Source organism: Anoplopoma fimbria, chromosome 7, assembly GCF_027596085.1.
Source record: "Anoplopoma fimbria isolate UVic2021 breed Golden Eagle Sablefish chromosome 7, Afim_UVic_2022, whole genome shotgun sequence".
NCBI classification, from domain to species: domain Eukaryota; kingdom Metazoa; phylum Chordata; class Actinopteri; order Perciformes; family Anoplopomatidae; genus Anoplopoma; species Anoplopoma fimbria.
Window position 1 is genome coordinate 8,348,339 of NC_072455.1, and position 19,249 is coordinate 8,367,587.

Here is a 19,249-nt window from a genome sequence, read left to right on the forward strand (position 1 = left end):
ACTTTTTGTACAGCTAAACACGCATATGTATTACTTCCACTGGATTCAGTATGTCACAGATTCATCTGTTATTGTTCATTTGTTCATTTGTCCAATAATGTCTGTTTTGCTTGAACTTTTCTTTTTTTATTAATTTGTTTGTTGATTTAACACCAACAATATAAATAAATTAGTGTTACATATAGGGAGAAGAAATGCAATTATGTAAATCTAATCTGCAGTCCCCACTCTGGGTAGGACTTTTAAATTCTGATGAAAACAATTGAGCTGCACGGTGGTGTAGTGGTTAGCGCTGTCGCCTCACAGCAAGAGGGGCCTGGGTTCAATTCCTGGGCTAGACAACCTTCTGTGTGGAGTTTGCATGTTCTCCCACAGTGTGGGTTCTCTCCGGGTTCTCCAGCTTCCTCCCACAGTCCAAAGACATGGTCTTCATTGAAGACTCTAAATTGCCCGTAGGTGTGGATGTGAGTGTGAATGGTTGTCTGTCTATATATGTCAGCCCTGCAACACACTGACGACCTGGCCAGGGTGAACCCTGCCTTCACCCATTGACAGCTGAGATCGGCTCCAGCACCCCTGCGACCCTTAGGTTACGGAAAATGAATGAATGAACAAACAAACATTAGTTGTTATCATCAATAGTGTTTACATCACTAATTTACTTTTTTATATCAGTGCAGCACTCCTGACACTGCGGTATGATTCCTTATGATAATGTATAGTACCTATTCATATGATTATTTATATAATCAAGCATGATTGAGTATGATTCCTTATCATATGGAAGTATGATACACATTTGGCATGATTTGTTGTTGCTGTCTTATTTGAAACATACCTTATAATGTTTTTGTCTCACCCAGGTTAACTCAGCACTCCTTACCTGCAGCATCACTGATTCTCCACCACGCAGCATCCAGTGCTTACTAATATACTAACAAGATTCCCCACATAATACATTATTAAATGCATTAAATGCATTAAATGCATTAAATGATATATTATTATTTATTTATTATTATTATTTTTATATAATTACGCAGAAAGTCTAATAATTTTTTCAAACCTGCTGGCCTATTTTAAAACTTACCTTGTAGTTTCAATCTCTCATAGGTCCTCCAACTTCCCTATCCGATATCCATCAGTCAGAAATCAGCTTGTTATTATTTTATTGTTATCATGTTTTTGTTTGATGTTTAGAAGTCTCAAATATGCACTCTAAATCCATACCAGATGTATCACCAAAGTCAATTTCTTCCTTAACATTGTGTACCGTTAACACTTATTATAACAACTCTAACTTCAAAATGGAAATGATCATTCTATTACCTACATCCTAAACTCTACAATCACACCCCTCAATCTTAATTAACTAATAAAATATAATTCACCTAATGCCCCTGTAAGCTAACGTTAGCTAGTTTTGTTGTGTGTTAGCAACAAAGTAATGTCCATTCTAGCCCGTCTATTGGTCAAAATGATTTTGTTTACTTAATTGGTGAAACAGGTACTATGTTTCTACAGAAAAATACAGTTTTGCTTCACTAAGAGATTTTTGATTTGTAAGTTCAATGTTTAATGTATAAGATATGTGTTTTATTTCTTTTTTAAATATTTGCCCAGCTGAATTATTTCGTCATGTCAGATTTTTTAATTGTTTTAATACATGCGAGGCATATTTTGTTGGAACAAAACAATACTCATATCATCTGAGAATTTGGAATTTGAACTAGAAAGTAACAAATCATTTAAAATATGTGTTTGCATTCTGTCAATGCTTACTTTGATGTTGTTAAGATCTAGTATGATGTTGTAGAACGTAAGAGAAACAGTTATGAGATATGAAGGACAGCAGGACAGAGACTATAACAGAGACAGTTTGTAAATGGTCTGTTATTGAGTGAGGGGATCCAGTGAAGAAGATCCAAGGATTCCTAGCTTGATTTCCAGGAACCCGGATCAATGTTGCCACTGAACCAGCTGGATGAACTGTCTGCTTTGTGGTAGGATAGAGACACCTGGATTGGTACCACCTCCAATTTACGATATACTTAGAGATTGCACTCTGAATCATCATACTCCAGTACTAATAACTAATCAGACCTCCATCTGATCTGAAAACCATACTTTGAACACCAAACCAAGCTTCTTTAAATGAATTTTCTTTGGCTAAGAGAGCCCAGTTTTTACTTTTCATACCCAAGTCAATGTTGCATTTGTAATGATATTCATAGGCAAACTAAAGTTGTAGTTATTGAATTCACTTGTGTTGTTTACGGTTAATGCGGTCAAAACTTAGATCCTAGAGCAAGGTGGTCATACCAAAGAGTGAGTTGCAACTGCATTCAGTATGTCACTACTTTGTCTGTCATAGTTAATTTGATCACCTGTCCAATAATGTATGTTTCTTTGCACATTTTACTTTTATTAATATGTTTGTTGATTCAACAGAGATGTAGATAAATATTCTGAATCTAGATAAATTATCTGAATAAAAAAATCTGCATTCCCAATTCTTGGTTGGACTTTTCAATTCAGTTTAAAACAATTAAACAAACAAATGTGCCATATGAGACCAATGATTAAAAACAGGATTTTAAACAATAGCACAAATAAAACAGACACATGTATGCATGTGTGTATGCATGTATATAAGTGTGTTTGATTTGTACATGACTAAGTATGCATTGGCTTATCATTAATATTATGAATAATAATTCTAATTTAATTCTAATATAATATACCACCTTTTATACCCAAATGCAACTCAAAGTGCTTTACAAATTAGAAAAAAAAGCAAAAAACTGATAAAATGTAAGAAATAAGAAATACATTAAAAAAGAGGAAAGAAGTAAAATGATAAACAATCAAAATATATAAAGTTAATCAAATCAAATCATGGGAGATTTGGAACACATCTTCTCATCATGTCGCCCAAGGAGCAAGTCTAAACACATTTATATATGAAAACAATGATCTTAGAGTAAATACTATAACTTAACTATAAAGTTAGGTAAGGCCTGTAATGTGTTGAGATAGTGTAGTGAATAAAAAACAGGTTCTCTCTTGCTCTTTATTAAAAAATGTCAGCACTATGCTACCTCACATATCTGTATTATTACATGCCTGTATATATGATTTACTCCTCTGTGTAATGTATAAATGCCAGTGGCTGTAAATAATATTACCTTCCTGCGCTAATGCAGAGCTTGTTACTGTGGTTCCATCGCTGCACAGTCATTCAGTTAAATTTAGAACCTGATTATGGAATATATTGAATATTCTTACATTTTATTCAAAGTTTTACTATATTTTATTGTGTACTATTTATGGTTTCCCCTTTTTCTGGCTTTCTTAACTGCTACCTCTGGACCACATCTATATTATCTAATTATCTCAACATAACAGTTTTCTCATCATCATCACTTTAAGTTATCTCAACGTGACAAAGGAGGCTCATATTTACTCTTTTAGAGCCAGGTATCCTGAGTTGATTGTTCCATTTCAACATTATCTCAAGAAAACAATCATTGTTTTCTTAAGATTAAATGTCTCATTATGATTCTTTATCTCAGGATAACAGGCTTCTGTACTTCATAGTGTATCCAAACTGGTTTCATCATGGAATCATTCTGCTCAGATTTAGTAGGAAGGGGTTTTCTAGAAGAGAACACGGGGCAAATAATGAACCTCAAATGCCAATACATATGTTATTATGAGCACCATCTCATTAGATAAGAAAATAAATGAAAAAAAAGACAATTACATAGAACGATAAGGGATGCACCAATCGTAGTATCATGCTATTACTGTGCCCATGGACTTGTACTTGTAAAACTATTCCAATACCACTACGGCAACATGACGTTAGCCTCTCAGTTGAGCCTAATAAGCCTCTCAGCTGCAACGATAACCCTGTGCACAAACAGGTTAAATCTAACATTTATTTCAAGCTGCAGTGTATGTACTTTTTAGATACGAGGTTGTCAGCTGTGAATCTGTCTGGCATACTCTGTCGGGGTTTAAATCAGTGTGTTGCAAGACTGGCGTAAGGTTACAGAGTGTCTGGTGGAATGGAATGCAGAGGAGTCACGTGTTGACCCTTATATCGCTATGGTACAGTAGAGACCTGTATATCACGGTAAGCTCGCCTTTAAGTTTCTCATATTTTAAGGTCTATTTGACTCTAAATGGACCATAATTTACGAAATGAACATCATGCTGTATTGAAGAAGACTTGAAACTAGAGATTGAGACCATAAACTCATGTTTACAATGTTTACTGAGGGAATAAATCAAGAGAGAAGTAGGGTAATTTTCTCATAGACGCCCCCTGCTGGTCAGTAGAGAGAATGCAGGTTTTACATTTTTCACACCTCTGCATCGGCTTCACTCTGCAGAACCGGAGGTTGCGGTCTGTTTCCTGTGCCTTTGTTAACATATATGAAAGATATGCTCTCAATTGTGAGAAAGATTATTTGTATTGTCATATGCAAATTTAAATTAATGCAGGTACTGTGTATATTCGGGCTAGTACTGGGTACACACACCAGAGTCGCTGAACAACCATCCTCTGCTAACAACCTTACATGTCAGCTAGCTGCTGATTAAATAAATGGGGGCAACTCCTTGGGCTCAAGAACTCTTAAGGTGGGTGGACCAGCTGCTCTAAAAATCTGTAGATCATTTGGAAAAAAAGTGATAGTTGACAAGGAATAAACAAAAGGTCTTCTGTAGAGCTTACATCCTGTTTCTTATTTAACCGTCTTCATCATTCTGCAACCATTTTTGATATAATCTGTCGGAGGTGGTTCACATAATGAATGTTCAGCTGACAAACGTTTTCCATTTGAATCCATACCAAACTAATCTGGGCTACTCTAATTTTAAATCAAGGATGCCCAACAACACCAAGTCAATGTGATCTTCACTGCTCTGAATTGAATATTTTGTTAGCGCGCACACACACACACACGCACACACACACACACACACACACACACACACACACACACACACACACACACACACACACTAGGGCAGACATAGACGGCAATATTTCCCCAGTAATATAACATTTGCTCCAATGACTTGCCGGCCCAGTCAGAGAGACCGAGGGGAGATTACACAAAGTTAAAGGTATTTTTAAAAAGCCTGACAGATTTGGGGGCTGTAGTCTGACGCTCATGTCTAATGGTGGTGGTATTCTACTTTAAGACACGCCCTGGTGAGATGGTGATGTTGTCCTCTGTGTAAAAGGGCGAGCTGAGTGGGCAGACTTCAAGTGAGACGTTGCAGACACCAGGACTCAAAACAAAGAAGTGAAACCAGAGTGCACTCCAAAGAAAACAGTTATGTGCATGTCAGCAGGGCTGCAGCCTGTGGCAAACTTCTTACCATATTCTATATACAACACTCCAAGGCCAGCCAATACCGCCACAAGGGCCAACCAGCCTTGCAAGACACGATATGGATAAAGCAGAGGCATGTTGAGAACACTCAGGTTAGCCAGGGGTTCAGCTTTACGCTGTGTGGAATAAATGTCCATCCCTCATTTTGGAAGAATCAATTTCTAGTAAGTTCATTATAATTGTTTATGCTGCATAAACAAGAAATAGTGTTCAGGCTATTAAAAAGAAATGTACATTTTCAGAAAATGAAAAGAAATGACTTCCTCTGTAATAATACTGCAAAAAGGAAGGTCATACAATAGACTACATGGACCCAAACACTATTGCCCATTTAATACCCCAAATGAACCCTCAATTATAAAGTACCATGTTATTATTGATAATGACACTTCATTATCATCATCTGTTTCAGTTCATCCTTTTTTTTTTTTTATTAATTTCTCATTTAGTAAAAAACCTCTCCACATTCACCTTGAGCGTGGAGTGTATCAGCCTGTCTTTGTTCAGAGTCCCATCTGGTGAGTCAACAGTGAGGCCCGGAGTTGTCCCAGAAACCACTTACTGTGTGTGTGAAAAGGAGCCACATCGAGACATTAATCCCCAAAACAATAATCCAATAGATAATGCGTGAGGGAGGCCATTTGAAGCAATGGAAAACAGGAGCCAGGACGAGGGGCCCGGCAGAAGAGATTCATTCCTCCGGCAGCTAAGGAGATATCACTCACCGATTCATGGGTGCACTCAAGTGTACTATTTGCTTTTCAATTAGGCCATATCCAAATGGAAGATAGGGAGGTTTTAAAGTATTAACATGCTAGTTAAAAGAGTTCTGGATTTTCTGCCTCACCATCCAATTTAGATAGAGTCCATCTGAACGATTAGCTGCTCAAACAAGCCGCCATGGCAGAGCACACACACTGATAATAAATAGTTCTGGCCAAATGTTGCAAACATCCGAACAAATTAAGCTGCTATTAGGGCACAAGTGACATTTTAGGAACAATATAAAAGGATATCACCTGAGGTAAGGCGGGTGGCTACTGGGAAATAGTTTTGTTGGCTTTTCCATTGTGATAAGATAATAAAAGTCAGACTTTTTAATTATTTTGGGTTCTTTAAATAAAATCCCTTCATATTACCATAAAGGAACCTCTACTTACATACTATATGATTTTGATATTCATTCTCAACTTTTTTCCCTAAAGACTTTAAAGGCACAATGAGTAAGATTTGTCGATTGTGGTTTGTAAACACAACATTCAAAGTTGTGTGCTTATGATCTGGCGCCTGGTCGCTTCATTTCTACAGATTTAAAGGCCAGAAACATCCCGCACACAGAAAATTGAGAATAAACAGGCAGAGGGCAGGGTCTATGCAGATACAAACACCACCACATCATGATTGAGAGGTATTATTTATCAGTCTATGCATGTTTTTTTAGGAAACTCTACTTATTTCCTTCCTTTTTCACTGGGCTTTATTCACATACTTGAGGTACCGGTCTACTGATTGTTTGGTTTAGTCATGTTGAAGCTGTGTGTTTCCACAGCACACCAGGAAAAAATATGTTTTGTGTGGCATTGTACGTTTTTGTTCAATGTCATTTTTTGTGCATTTGGTCAGAGCAAGTGTATAGTAGTATATTGTGCGGGCGTTAATGAGAGTTACAAGCGAGAAAGTCCACCACCTAAAATCCACGGGTAGATCAATAAACACAAGACTTTCATCAAGGAGACCACTGTTAGTGTCCAGTGTGACACAAAAAGCACATTTTGACTTTACGCTTGTTACGTAACATTATGTAAGAAAGTCCGCTTAAGGGCGGTTATTTTTTCATGCTAGTTACGTTATTGTCCTGACTTTAATAACTGACTCACGTTCATACTGGTAGGGCAGCACAGATGCCATCGCTAATCAAAGCTACAACAGTGTTTTGGTGTTTTTGAGCGACTGTGTTGGTTTTCAAATGTTCTCTCTCTCCCTTCAGCGGGTCAGTGTTAGATTTAAGCACATATAGTGATAAGCTGTTATTTGCCAAGTAAGTCACAACACAGAACCATCAAATCATAAATCTCATTCTGCCTCTCTGCGCACAGAAAGCCAGTTTTGTATTATGTCTGAGTGGAGGTCAATAATGTCACAGGAAATGGATCAAAAGTGTGACTCAAGTCTTATCAGCCTGGCCATTGTTGTACAGTGACACTTTTTTATTACCAGCACTGATTACAGCAATTACACTTCAAAAAGTGTCATGTTAAAATCACGCACGAGTATAAAACACACAGCCCAAATGTAGACTATATTATATTTTGTCACATGATCTATAGCAATTTAGGTCTTTGCAATTTTTGTGATATGAAGCCTTGATCAGGCAATGTTTTGTTTCCACAGATTCCATGATTTATTAGATTGAGATGAGCTATAACATGACTGTAGGGCTCTTCAGAGTCTGTAACAGTGTGGCTGAGAACGTGATGGAGCCTTTAACCTTCAGACATATGACATTTCCAGATTCCACACTGATTTTTAGTTTTTTTAATTCAAAAATTCATAATTCTGTATCATATACGGAATACATCCTCTGGTGTTCAACACGAGGAATTGCATCTATTTACATATGGAGAAATGGGAGAGTTAATTTTGTCTATCTTTTGCCATCCAGTCTTATGGTTTATGCTCATCGACATCATCGAGACAAAAACAGGACTGATAATGTAAGGAGAGTAGCCAGTTGTGTGAAATATTTTGTTAAAAGACGCATGAAACGCTATGCATGCACCGTATATTTGACACAGCTAGCATGCCATCAATGTTAGCTTAATACGCCATCAAACATTAAACTTGTATGAATACAGCTGTATTCATCGATCTGTTATTAGCTCGCTTATTCCACAGGAAGTTAGCATAGCATAAAATGCTTACTTCCTGCGGCACACAGTGCATACAGTTCGTCCAAAGTCTGCCGCAAAAGTTCAGATTTTTCAATGTACTCAACAACAACAACAAAACGTAAGGAATGAATGGCTCTTCCGCTTGACTTGCATACGTCCACAGAGCTATGTGGATTAATTTAGTTCATATCTGTTTGAAGTGCATTATCAGTTCATGTCTGAGTTTCACTCTCTGTATCTGTATTCACTGTACACGTATGGACGTATCCGTAGCGGTATGTGGGATAGTCAGATAAACGCAGCTTGTTTCTAGTTTTTACAGTGTTGTACCCCAGCTCTTATCATCGCCTCATAGAGACAAACAGAACTAAATGATCCAGTTATAAGCCTTTATTGATCTGCTGCTGGTCCTTTTATGACATGCTTGTGCTGTTGTTCCCATCCCACACCATTGATTTTCCTGCCTGTGTAAACAGCAGGCCCCCCTTGTAAAAGGGCCTCAGTCCACAGCAATGTGTTGGGAAGGGTGTGTGTGTGTGTGTGTGTGTGTGTGTGTGTGTGTGTGTGTGTGTGTGTGTGTGTGTGTGTGTTTGGATTCAATGATATGGTGATAATCCCAGATCAATGAGAGATAATGTTTAAGGGTGCTACTCCTTTTACTGACATATGGGCCTGACAAACAGCTGAATAATGTTTTACTCTGTTCCTTTCCCTTCAACATAACCAAACACTGCTCATGTTAGAGTGCCCTCCTTCTGCCCTCCTTCTGCCCTCCCACTGGTCAACAGAACTGGATGTCATGGACGTGGTCTGTCACGCCAGCCTGTCATGACTGATTCTTCATTGTTGCCTACATTCTTTGTATTTATTTTGGTCTTTGCTAAAGAGAAAAAAGGCTTAGCGCACAGCATATGCTTCAGGGTTGAACCATTAAGAACTAATCCGTGTTTGGGTGATAGACTACCACTATACACTAAACCAGAAAGAAAAATGCCCTGCCCACTACCAAACTTCATCATCAACCTCCCAGTTTACCTTCCACCACTGTTCCCTGGCAGATTGGCTGTTGTGCCTCTGAGCCTTCTAGCCATAGCAACCAACCTTGACAGTTGGTCCCAATACACAAACATCATCCTGCTTCACTACCAATCAGCAGATTCAAGTCCAGTTTAAACTGGAACAGTTAAAACTGGATTTTCTATTAAATTGCAGGTTGTTCAGGGGTTTGGAACCAGGCTAACTAGCCTGTTCTTTGGCCTAATTCATATTTTGAGGATAAATGTTACTGATACCATATACTTGTCAGCAGTACAAAGTAACAAAATGTAATCCAAGGTGGTTTGATAAACCGCAGTGAATGAAAAGCCAAAGACAGGGTGTGGAATTCAAAGTAAGAGGCAGAGCATTGAGCTTTAAGTTCTGTACTAGGCCTCACACACACACACACACACACACACACACACACACACACACACACACACACACACACACACACACACACACACACACACACACACACACACACACATACACACACACACACAGGCATCACCACTGGCCTTTGCTTATTAATGTGTGGTTTCAGGAAACTATTGTTGCGCTGATGTTTCCAGCCATAATGTGACTGGCCAGAACAATGCGGTGTTAATTTGTTTGGTTTCCGGCAGTGACTGTGAAAACAGTGATGGCCACAGAGACAGGAAAGGACATCAATAGATGAAGGAATGCTGGGGGCGGGGGGTGCTTGGCAATGTCCTCACTGAGGGAGGATGTTGGACGGAGAAAGAGAGGGTTAAAGCTAACATTAGCATATAGCGATGAATCAAAATCAACATTGTATAACCACAATGTAATTATTAACCGATGATTAGTAGATATACAATTAACTCACTGATGGTGGCAAGTGAGACCTGTGTTTAGGAATAGGACTACTTGTGTTCCCAGTATTTTGTGGACTCTTCGTGCAAAGTCTTTATCTTTTTCACAGCAGACATTTTGACTTGTCGAAGTCGGAAAAGCGCAGGTGTTATAATAAAATTAATAATGGATCTGTTGTACTCAAATGTCCCTGTTAGTCATGACAGTGACAGTGGGTCAAACAAACATAGGACTTAGGACTAACCCTAACCCAAAGTCTGTCGCCATCTTGGAATACGGCCGTCACCATGTTGGCTTTTTTACAACCAATAATCAGATGTTTAATAAACATCATGCTGTATCAAAGAAGACTTGAAACTAGAGGTTGAGACCCTAAACTCATGTTTAGAATGTTTACTGAGGTAATAAATCAAGTTAGAAGTAGGGTCATTTTCTCATACACTTCTTTGTTGCTGATCTGACTTATTTTTGCATAGTGAGCGTGCCTCGTTGGTTGGCTCTGCAATGCTCCATACTGCGGTAAACGCTGATAACCCCGTCCCAACCGACAGTGTTATTGTGGAAGCGTAGCACCCACCCACTGTTTCCCCCAGGTAAACGCTGTTAGCGTTTTCAGCCCTATTGCGGTCGTTTGCACTGTTAGCGCTGTTAGCACTGTTAGCTTCTAGCGGCCAGCTCAGCCTTCGCCATGTGGAGAGCTGTGTGGAGGCAATAAATATGCTCTGAATTCCGTATTGAGGACCTTTAAGTGGGATTGGTTCATGGTGTCAAGACATGGTGAATTAACATGATGCTTACTTAAGTTGCCTTCATAAACAAGGAAATATGACCAATGATTCACACTTTACAAAATGTCACCTGTTTTTCAGAGCAGGCATTATTTATTTTCCTTTATAACAATTTGTTTCTGTTTCTTTTTTAGAATTGCCCTGTAGACCAGTCAGCTTTGTATGTGAGGTGTTTGTCTGCATAATATAGAAGTCCATGTCAAAAACAAGCCATGGACCCTGTTGCATTTTTGTTATCCATGAAATGGGTTATCTGAGACAATGAGGGTAACAGGATATGCTGTTTTATCACTTCCTCCCAGTCCCACTTTGTTTAGGACTGCATCACAGTGAGTGAAGGAAAAGAGAAGGAGGTGGAGAGAAACCATAGTACTGGAGGGATAAATAGGAAGTATGGTGACAAATTATTATTGACTGAAAAGCAGATTTAACATGTAAAATCCGGCCATTTTGTTGTTTTGTGGGAGATTTTACGTGGGCTCCAAACTGATCAGTTCAATGCTTTGCCACCTGGTAGGTGAAAAAACTTGACTTCTGTTTGGTGGTTTGGGCCAAAGATATGGAAAACAATCCATATCAATCACTTCATTGAAATGTTTTTTTGTCTGGGTAGCGTGAATCCATCAGTAATACACACTGCAGTATTTTATGACCAAGTTTAAGAGTGCTTTCACTAACAAAGACCTCGCCAGTAACGATATATTACATATTGAATGTCGAACACCAAGATGATACAGGAGCGATGGAGCAAAGGCCCGAAGGGAGGGATGGTGGTTAAAGGGATGGGGGTCGAGGGATGTGGGCATTAAGGGTGGGGGACGAAGGCATAAAGGGTGAGGGATGAAGGAAGAGAGGGCATGATTCAACTTGAAGACCGATGGAAGATGGAGAGCGAGGATGGATTGTGTTCAGCTGAAGAAGGGGGAGAACCGGGGGGAGGTTGAGACCTGAGTGGGGGGAGCAGTGGACGTTTTTGATGTCGTTCAGATAATTGTGGATGTATATGGGGTCGACCAGAGAAGACCAGCGGCCGAGCATTTTAATGACGTGATCATGGATACCCTGCCTCTGATGCTGAAGGAGTACAGGACCTAACGGTGACCTTCTTATGTGTGGAACAGGGTGCCCCTAAGGACATTTTTTATGAAGACATTATTTCTTTTCATTGTGCAGACCCCTGCAATTTTTTTTTTTTACATTTTTGAGGGGAAAGAAAATGTTATCATCAGTACCCTTCAGTAAAAGACATATTTTAATTCTAATTACCACTCGGTAAAAGAGACATCATGCCATCAGGAACAGCCTTGTGCGGCAGGATGTTCACCTGTTTGTGCACATCTGAGATCTTCTAATGAGAAAATGGAAAACTTTGAGTAGTTGGTGGCAGAAGTGACATAATCGTCTTGCCTCGAGGAGAAACCGGCAAAAAGAGATCTGAAGATCTGAAGCTCATGTATGTGTGACAAAAGTACAACTGAAGAAGAGTAAATTGAATTAACAGGTATAACCAACTTCCCATTTTAATAAAACAATGCTTGTATTCCCTGCCCTATATATTTATATATATATATTATTTTGTTTAAATGTATTGTTTATTAATTTCATTGTATTTATATTTATATATATAATTTTAGTTATTTATTTAATTTAAATATATTTTTTTCTCTCAGGCTCTCTATTTTATTCCCTCACAGTCTCCTTCTTCTTCCCTCACAGTTATGTCTCTCTCTCTGTGTCGGTTGGGTCGTGTCTGGAGTCAGTGATGGTACCCAGAGGATTTGCCTATCAGTAACAGCACATGTTCTCCTGCAACAAGCTATCTAAGAGCACACACACGTGTCTGACGGGACGTACGGCCGCGCTGCTTTACTGAACACCCTGCATGTGTGTGTGTGTGTGTGTGTGTGTGTGTGTGTGTGTGTGTGTGTGTGTGTGTGTGTGTGTGTGTGTGTGTGTGTGTGTGTGTATGAGTGTGTGTTTGTTTATATATCTCTGCCTCTCTTTCACTTCCCCATTCCAAATGAAAGAGAAGACAATTTCACAGCCGTGACACACAGACTTGAGCATGCATGTATTTTCAGATATTCACACACAAGCACACTACTGAGGATGATATTAGTTCAAAGTATGTAACATTTAACCCCTCTACCGGCAACATGCCGAGGTGTCCTTGAGCAAGACACCTAACCCCAAGTTGCTTCATTGCAGCCCACTGCTCCTCCGGGATGGGTTAAATGCAGAGAAAAAATTTCCCCATTCCCCGACTAATAAAGGCTTAAAGGCTTAATTATAATGATAATCTGTCACATCCCTCATTTTGACACATTAGACAGATTACTCTCTAATAGCTTTGAAGAGGCGTAATAACCTTTCCCTAAAAATATATAGTTTTGTCTTAATATTACAACTTTTCAAAAAATATTATGCCTTTTTTTCTTGAAATACAACAAAACAGCATTTATTTCTCAAAACAGTGACTTTGAGAAATAGTATTTTCACAGTGTGTGGTATTGGAACTTAATGAAGATTATTACATTGATGAACATGTGATGTTTGTGACATGTAATTCTAGACCAAGATGGCGGCATAAGTGTGTGTGTGGGGCGGGGGGGGGACCATTATCTCTGTTTGACTTCCTCTCCTTAGTGTTTGATGAATCTGCGTGGCGGGATGATCTTGACCTCTTCATTCAGAAAAAAACAGAGGTGAAGAGTCCACAGCGGTGCAGACAGAAAGACTGCACTGCAAATAATCCCAAATCTTCAGCACGCAGACTGCCACTCCACGTATAGCTGCAGGATTCGCTTGGTTCTTCTTCTGATGTCCGTTTGACTTTTATTCACTTACACACACTAAACAGCATAACCACAGTCTCTTCAATGATGGCAACACTTCCAGCATGAGGAAAAAGTTCACCGTCTTTAAACCCCATCACTCGTGAGACAAAAGTCTTTGAAACCTCGGGATTAACTCAAGTAAAGAAATTACTTCCCTTTGGTAAGTGAACTTGGTTTTTTTCAGCATGTGAAGGAGAAAAAGAAGCAGAGGGATTGATAAAGTATCTGTGTACATATGTTAACATTCCTCCTGGTGCCTGTCCACTTGACGGAGACTGGAGAGACGACTGACAAGCCTCTGAGAGGTTTACGTCTGCTGAGCAAGAATCATGCGTGTCTGTGTGTGTGCGTGTCCCAGTGTAAGTGGTGAATGTGGCTGAGTAAACTAAACACTGTGAGAGACACTCCAAGACCCATCAGAGCCTTTTGTCCTGTTGACAAGAGCTCTTCACTGAGACGAACATCCACCTGGAACCACTTTTTCAAAGCCAAGTCCTCTGTTCCCTCCTTTAAAAACAAGCTGCGTTCAACCAAACATGTTGAGACTGTTTGTACAGTATTGATTATTAAAAGAATTTCCAAGGACAGATCACTTCTAATCATCATGGCTCCAAGAAGAACAAATGCACCGCTCGTCTATGTCTCACCTGGCCCACGCAGCCAATCAAATCAAGCAAAAGGTGGGCTGTACTACTTTGCCATTTACTTCCTCTTTTGATGCAGGTATATGTGGTAGGGACCGACAAGGGCAAATTACTGTTTCTTAATTACGAAGAACTATATCATTTTTTTCCTACCTCCTCATCCAACAGAATAGCTACCTGAATCCAGTTATTTCCCCATTAATAACATTTATACCCTGGTTGCATTACATTAAAGCATTAGCACATATAACAGGTACAGCCTTTGCTCAAGTGATGTACTCGGATACTTCTTACATTAAGTACAAACACAAGACATAGAACACCCAATACCATTACACAGAATAACAGAAAGATACCTCGTAATATTGGCAAGGATACTGCCCCTTCTGGGTAGAGGGTGAGAGAAAAAAAAAGAAGCAAAAACACAAATCTGATATCAAATAAACACATATGGATGGGGTACTGCCAGAATAGCAGTCATGCAGAATGAAGCAGAGTGTGCACAGTAAGGATACATTTAGGTCTCATCAAGCAATGACAAAAACAGTTTCCACACCTTCAGGAGGACGTTTTGTGAATAACGTTTGCTAAAACAACACTGTTCCATCTTAGCAATAGAAAGCATTTCTGCAATCATGCCTGCCTTGAGAGCCTGTTGTTGATGGGAGTGAAAGTCCCTCGTCTTGTCAGAGCATCCAAATATTGCCAAATTACAGTCTAGCTGGATGTTTATTTGGTATTGTTTTGAAAACCAATTAAATATATCACACCAGAATTTACCAAGTACTGGACAGTGCCAGAATAAGTGCTATAGTGATCCTTTTGTAATGCCACATCTATCACACATAGAAGAAGTTGGTTCAAATATCGTACTAAGTTCAGTTTTAGAGTAATGCAGTCTGTGTAAAACTTGAAATTGAATTAATCTATATCTAGAATTGATAGAACAGCTCTGTATACTGGACAGGCCTTCCTCCCACAGTTCATCTGTCACTGTTACGCCCAGTTATTTGGCCCAGGCCTCCCTGAGATGACTGGCATTCACTGGTACCATAAAAGCAGTGACTAAGTGGAAGATCAAATGTTTAGAGTTTGGCTGCGAGAGAAGTTAATCATTGTTTAACAAAAGGTTGCAATATACACTAATTTCTTTCTTTCAGTGAGTATTAATGTAGCCGATTGTTCTGCTAATGAATTTTAAAACACCCACTATCGTAAGCAAAACTGATTTCAATAGGCAACTAACACTGCAAAGTTTGGCTGAATTTTGGTGAGGGAGAAGCAGGCACGACCATACTGCAGGGGTCCCCTGACCTCTTACCTCGAGATATGTGATTGAATATGGGTTCTATAGGTACACACAAGTCCCCCCTTACAGACATGCCCACTTTATGATCATCCCATGCAGTTTATGTCAGTATACATGTGTTATTTTTGCCTATTCTCAAAATGGTGTATTTGAATATTTGGGTATGACTGTAAAGATGAGCTTGTTATGGATCCAATAAGCTTAATTGTATTCATGTGTGATGATTTCAGTCCACATAGAAGCCATCTCCCATAGTTAGACCATTTTAGAAACTTGATGTCACTGTATAAAATGACCTGTTGTGACCTCTAGGATGAGCACAGCCTCATGGAGCTTTACAACCACAAACTACAGATCGAGGATGCATGACATTCTTAAATATATCGACAGTAAGGGGCATTTCTAAGGGGTTTGCGCTCGCCATACAAAATGCAGAAAAAGGCAATTCTTGCAGAAATGTCAACAGTTTTTGACAAAAAATCCCAACACAGATTTTTCTATGGCATGCCTTGTGGTCATGGTGTCTTTATGTGGTATTTTGGAGGTATTTTTATCATTTTTATCAATTCTCAAGGTGTCAAAAATGGTGGTCGAATTTAGCACCAAATCTGTGTAACAAAAGGTAAGTATGGTAAATTTCAACAACTTCTGAGCTATTAATTGGCATGGGAATGTCTGTCATATACCTCCATCATAAAGTTCTAATCCCTTATACACTTTCACAATTTATTTTAATCGATGAATGCATCATTTTTAATTATGACTAGAACAACTTGACACACTGCTGAGCTGCATTTTGCTTTTCAGTTTTATAGTGAGCAAAAAGATTACATATTTTCAGTTTGAAATGTACAAAGCAGTATAATGCTATTATTTTTTCATATTTTTCATGTTGTAATATTGTTTTGGAAAGATGTATGACTTACATAGATTGTACTGTTATCATACATGATCTGCGTCCACTAATAGCTTCTTTATCTTTGATTTTGAAGTCAGTTTATACAAAAGAGTTAACACAAACAACAGAATAACATGAAATATGAGACATGATATCTATGGTGCTAAATTGATATTTGAGATTTAAATATGTCTGTACTAAAAGTGCTGCACGGTGGTGTAGTGGTTAGCACTGTCGCCTCACAGCAAGAGGGGCCCGGGTTCAATTCCTGGGCCAGACAACCTTCTGTGTGGAGTTTGCATGTTCTCCCCGTGTCAGCGTGGGTTCTCTCCGGGTTCTCCGGCTTCCTCCCACAGTCCAAAGACATGCAGGTTAGGTTAATTGATGACTCTGAAATTGCCCGTAGGTGTGGATGTGAGTGTGAATGGTTGTCTGTCTCTATATGTCAGCCCTGCGACAGACTGGCGACCTGTCCAGGGTGTACCCTGCCTTCGCCCATTGACAGCTGGGATCGGCTCCAGCACCCCCGCGACCCTTAACTGGATAAGCGGTTACGGAAGATGGATGGATGGATGGATGTACTAAAAGTAATTGGGGAGGGCTAACACATAGACACAATCTATAAAGTGGAGCTCAAAGGATGTCACGTTTCATATAGGGGTTTCTCCGTGCATGTTTACCCAATGCAAAGCATTCTGGTGTGTGAGCGTGTGTTGACCATGTACTGTTTGTGTAAATGAATGCATGTCAGATGTATAAATGTGTGCAACATATATACAATATATAAATAATTGGGCGGCAAGAGAGAAATAACCCTGTTGGAAAAAGATGTAGGAAATAGAGATTTAAGAAAGGGAAGAGTGGGGGGACAATGGTGATGAGAGAAGGGGCCTCTTAGTAGTGGAGTACATGTATTTGATCCAAATTTGACATTAAAAGTATTACTGATATAAAGTATTTCAAGGGAACACAAAAACATGTAGGTTGAATTGGACAAATCTGCGAAACACATCCAATGAGGATAGTGAGGGAAACGCTCTCTGTGGCTCCCTCTTCTGGTCAGTGTATGTTAGTGACCCCTCACTGTCAGCTGCTTAAACTGCTCTCTGAGGGTGGTGGATAAATTAGTTCAAAGTATAAAAACACACAAGCAAATACCACAGATAGGCCTTTGCTAAGTCTACTGTTGGACACTTTTGAAGCCGTGCACAGTAAAGAGACTTCAGTAGTTTTGGTCAGTAAAGGGTCAGTACTACTGATACACCACTACAACAGCGCCTGTTAAAGAGTGACTTTGGTATTTTCCCAAAGTTATTATTCCCCTATGTTATTGTGTCTAAGTGACTAACTGAACTGTTGTCCTCATTGGTCACTAAAATGCCTAGAAACGTGGTTGAAAAATGCCAAAGTTACCTTTTAACTAAAGCATTTTTCAAAAATACAGCAGAGCTTCAAGGTATGCTACACATAGTTAATTAGTGCATTACTTTGTAAAGAAAAGATGTGGAACTATAATGCCTGTGATTTAAAATGACAGTCCACTAGCAGTCGGCAACTATGTGTCATTCCAAACAATCTCTACAAACTTTTTGCACCAGTACAAAGTCGTTTTATTTCTGAAAATGTTAGTCTTTACTGCCTGCCAAAGATATTATGGACTGCTACTTAGTAGATGAGCATTCTAGATACGCACAAACACAATAGACGTGACTTTTTCCACTCCATATGACTAAGACGAGGATATGAGATCAGCGAGACAGGAACAGCAAAGCTACAGAACGGACTGTTGAACACTGAGCTGAAGCTCACTATAAAGCTCTGTAAAGTCGAGGGAAAGCAGCAGATTCACCTGATCAATCTCTGTATCTGTTCCTATTATCCCGGCTTCCAGTCTTTGTTGCTAAGTTAGGGCAAAAACACCCAGGAGGTAATTTTATATTTGGTTTGTATCAAAATTTCTGTGTTTCTACAAAATGTTAAATTGAGACTTTGTCCAGTGGGCCCCTGGCCTTGTCCGAAACATCTGGACAACCCCCCTGGCTTCAGCGGTGGACTGTCTCCGTTCCAGGATGTCCTTCAGTGGTATTTGTGAGGAGGGTAACTTACAATGGAGGTCAGCTCTTGTATAGCGGCCCTTGCTCCGGACAGACACAGGAAGCTGGCAGGAAGCTGGCAGAGCATGGAAAGGAAGAGCATTCAGAGAGAAGAATAGGCACAGGGACAGTTCACAGTGGACCCTCGCTGCTGTGATCCATATATCCTCTTTCAAAAGGGACATGAGCACACATGATTATCACTTGGTATGAATTTAATAACACTGCAGCGTTGTAGCAGAAACGTAGCACCCACCCTCAGGTTCCCCTGCAGTAGACACTGATAAGTCTATCAGCAAAGTTGCTGCTGTTAGCCCAGTTTGCTTTTACATGGAAAGGAGTTTGCACAATATCCTTCAATTTAGGCAACAAACCTATTTGGTTAGGTTTTTAAAAAAGAGAATGGTTTGAGTCCAAATAAAGCCTTTTAGAAAGCCCCGAAGACAAACTTCTCCCCTCTGCCCGCCAGCTCAGCCATCACCATCGCCACGTGGATGCTC